The following is a 4,323-nucleotide window of genomic DNA, read 5'->3' as shown; positions in this document are numbered from 1 at the left end:
CCCAGTATCAGCACTCTTGCTGCCCTTCCCTGCAACCTAACTCCTAGCCCCAAGGATGACTCTACATTCTGTTCTGAAACTTTGTGGTGTGTTTCTGTCTGCATAACAGAAATTGGTTTGGGCACAAAGGTAAAGCTGGGACTGCTATGCTCCTCACCTTTCATCTGGTGCACAGTCTGTGAAATTTAACATCTTTCACCTGCTTCTGACACACATTTACCAGGATATGACTCAAATCAAGCTCCACTTGGCTAACATCTGCCTTTCCAATCCTGCCTAACTCGACAGGGAAGCTAGTATCTGGCAGAGGGAGCATTGTTGGGTTGCTGTTCCTGGCGAAGGAAAGCAGGGTTTGCTGCCTAACATAGCAAGAGACAAGGCAGGGCTCCTAGTTCTTTTCCCAAGGCTTTTGCTAACGCTCTGTGGGGTTTTTCAGGAAGTCACTTTGTGCTTAGCTATCTGTCAGAAATAAGAATAACAAAATCATTTTCTGTATAGTTCCTCTGTGGTGATTCATGCAACCCAAAATACTTTCAGGTCCTCCAGATTCAAAATGTTTGAGAATGGTTAACCCTATTTTAGAAAACTGAGCTGATTTTTAATTATGATAGTGTTCATGTGGATTTAGTGCCTGGTAGGTGCCAGCCACTGTGCTAGGAATGGAGGTCTCTGGATGACCCAAAAGATGGTTCTAGGGCCAGGCTTTATCAAGAAAGATGAGAGATGGTGAGGCCTCTTGGACTCTTTCCAAGCACCATGACTGCTAAGTTCCTCAGGGGCCCATTAAATAGGGATGCTCTCAGGACAAATAGATCCCTTAATGTTGCCTAAGACTTTAGCCTCGAAAGCTGGACTAGCCTGCATGTGAAGTTCCCGAGTCCTTTTGTCACTTACTTAAGGCCGAGGTCCAGAGAAAATGCTGGGCCACCCCTTCTATGTCCTCTTCCCCTAATGGTATATGCTCCCCAACCTGTCCACTCCAACAGCAGTAAGCAAAATGGAGATACCAAAAAGAGGGGGACAGGGAGGGAGCCACTCTGAGGAGATGTCACCCTTCACCCCTCTCACCCCAGTGCTTTCCCACCAACCCCAGTGGCTCTATTCTACCTTCACTTGTGTTGGACTGCCTCCTACCCTGCGATTAGGCGGAGGTTCCCAGCCCCTTTTTTGAGTTTGTTAACCAAAAAGTCTCCTAAATCTCTGACCATGGAATACCTGGAGGATTATCAGGAGAAATAAGAGTCTCCCCACCTTTAGGAAACTTTAAGGAGGCTTAAGAAATATATTCTATGGTTCTTTTCCTTATAATTTCTCAGTGGTGAGCTGGGATGTTAGCTAAGAACATGTAAGACATTTTTTTTCTGATTGCAACAAATGCTTTCAGTTCAGGGATGAGAATTTATCAAGGTCTATAAATTGTACATTAAATGCTCATGGATTATATAACATCAGCTCAGAAAAGAGGCATCATGTCTAATTTTATCCCATCATATCAACTAATGGGAATACAGCCACTGGATTCCATTCATTCCTGACCATGGATATTCATTCTCTGGCTTCCTTGTCAAATTCTACACTGATCTTCATACCCAATTCAAGTACCCAAGTCTCATGCTTTTAAATATCTAATGAAACAGTAGCCTTTTTTTTCTATTACCTCAGTCCCTTTGCCTTGTTCAAGGGTCCACTCAAGTTCATTCACCAAGTAATTAAGTCAACCTCATGAAAGCATAGAGACCTAAGCCTTCATACTTCTAATCAGTCATCTGCACAGGTAGTCACAACTCAGAGAATGTCTCTCAGTACTAAAGAAGACCAGTCTGCTTGGTCCACTTACTGTCTTATTATTGGATCATAGAGGATTCAATATGCCTGAATAGCAGCAATAGTAAGAAAAACTTAAGGATTTAATTTCCTGAAAGGTTAACATAGAAGTGAGGCTAAAAAAGAAAAAAACTAAAAGATTCTTAGGATATGAAATACAGAACATAGAAGCCATATCATCTGTGCCACTGTCTCTTACTTAGCATTGCTGGACTACACTCGGAAAATACCTTGATTCACTTTCAGATGTCACCCTTTAAGAGAGTTGCTGATAATACATAGGACTCACTGAAAAACCAAGACATGTAGCCTCAATAAAGAAGGTAGATAATGTCTTGGGATGGCTAATGGGGCAAAAGGCATGAAAGAAATCTTAAAGACTTGTCTGATGAATGAGAGCAGAACTGAGACCTGTGGGTAGATACCACCTTCCTGACCTATAACAAAGTTTCTAACAGAATTGTCTGAAAATTGAGCTGGTTGTTCCTTTTCTCGTAAGATGTTTAAACAGCCACTAGAGACCACTTGACATAAAGATGATTTTCATGTTGGGAGATAGGCCTAACTAAATGAGATCTAAGCTTTACACTAACTCATAGGCTTCCCTCCACCCCCATCTTATGGATAAATGGATGGTTGTCCTGTCTTACTCATAAAGCCATTCCTAGAGTAGAAAGTAATATTTACAAAATGGCAGCTCTAGGAAAACAAAGTTTCTTGGGATTAGTAATTGAGATGGGATGGAGGGAGATGAAGAAAGATTGAGGTGGGTTTACTAACAGAAGAGGGAAGAAGATACATTACAGGGGAGGAAATCACAAGGCATGCGGATGGAATGTAAGTTCCCAAGAGTTTGAGTGAGTTTTGATGGTCTGGAGAAGAATTTTATGAGAGAACTTTCTCCAATAAAATGAAAAGACAAACCCCATGGAGGAATTTTCTGCTCATAAACCAAATCCTGAGAATCTTACCATGGAGAGCTAAATCCCCATCTGGCCTGCTATCCCATGTCATTGGGCACTTGCTGGATATTTTTGCCTCTGAGTCAGAGTGACTGGTAGACTCCCCTGAAATATCTTTCAGTTCCACCTCTAAAGGGACTCCCCTCTTCCCTTACCTTCTGTTTATTTTCTGTAGGCCCAGAAACCAAATGAGAACTGAGGAGCAGACCACCACAGAAAACCAAGACTCTGAAGACTGCCACTGCAGCTTGCCTAAGAAGGACATAGACGATGGAGTCTAGGTCCAATGCCTGGGCTTTGCACAATCTGCCCCAAAGGCTGGGCCAACTCTGACTAACCCATGTTACTCACAAAAGGAATCCTCTTGCAAAATTATAATATGGTTTAAGAATTGACAAAATTATAATATGGTTTAAGAATTGATCCTTCCTCCATGATGATAAGCCACCAATCCTACTCTTAGCCTATATCTTACATTATAGTTTAGGAAAGGATGCTCACAATATGCTCAATTCATGATTTCCTATCTTAGAATAAACAAGAGGCAGTGTTGTCTAGTAGTTTAAAAGTGCTGGGTCTGGAGGTATGCTGCCTGGGTTTGAAATCTATCTCTGTCATTTGCTCACTATTGACTTTGAGCAAGATACTTAAATTTCTGTGCCTCAGTGTCTTCATCTGTAAAAAGAAAACAACAATTGTATGTACTTCATAAGACAGTTGTAAAGCTTAAATAACATAATACCAGTACCTTATTCAGCATAATGTCTGACACTCAGGAAGTACTAAAAATATGTTAGCTACTATCACGTTATTTTAGAACTTGAGAGATAATAATCACATAGATTTACCCTGCTGACCATGCTTGACTACAGAGGTGGGTGGCTCATCTGTTCCCCTAGTTGAGTTAAAGGCTATCTTGGGTCTCCCTTTTTTTGACCCCAAGCATACTTTACAGGAGAGTAAAATCTGTTATTATTGTTTTTGTTGCTGCTTCCTGACTTTGTAAGAGAGCTTCATCTTCATTTCATGTTGATTTTATTTGATAATAATTATTTTAAAAGGCTTTAGTTTTAATGTTCCTTGCCCCTTATCACCTCTTTCATGTACGTGGGAAAAGGCAGACTCAAAAGCTAGAAATGAAACTTGGACTTCTTCAGATGAGGACCTGAGAGCCAAGACAGGTAAGGCCACATGTCCAAATACCCATACTTAGTGACAGAGCAAGACAAGAAATTGATCCTGTTCTTACATTATTTTAATAAATTTGTTAATTAAAGGTACTCTTAGAAGTATATAAGGAATTATTTGTTAAGTGACACATTTCTCATACACATAAATACATCTTTACATACAAATACACATTTGATACAGTCTTTAATAACACAGATATACATGGGGCACCTGTGTGGCCCAGTTGGTTAAGCATCTGACTCTTGATTTCACTCAGGTCATGATCTCACTGTCATGAGATCAAGCCCCACATCAAGCTCTATGCTGGGTGTGGAGTCTGCTTAAGATTCTCTCTCTCCCTCGCTTT

Source organism: Panthera tigris, chromosome D1, assembly GCF_018350195.1.
Source record: "Panthera tigris isolate Pti1 chromosome D1, P.tigris_Pti1_mat1.1, whole genome shotgun sequence".
Taxonomy (NCBI): domain Eukaryota; kingdom Metazoa; phylum Chordata; class Mammalia; order Carnivora; family Felidae; genus Panthera; species Panthera tigris.
The sequence above is the reverse complement of the archived record's forward strand: the minus strand, read 5'-3'. Positions refer to the sequence as shown.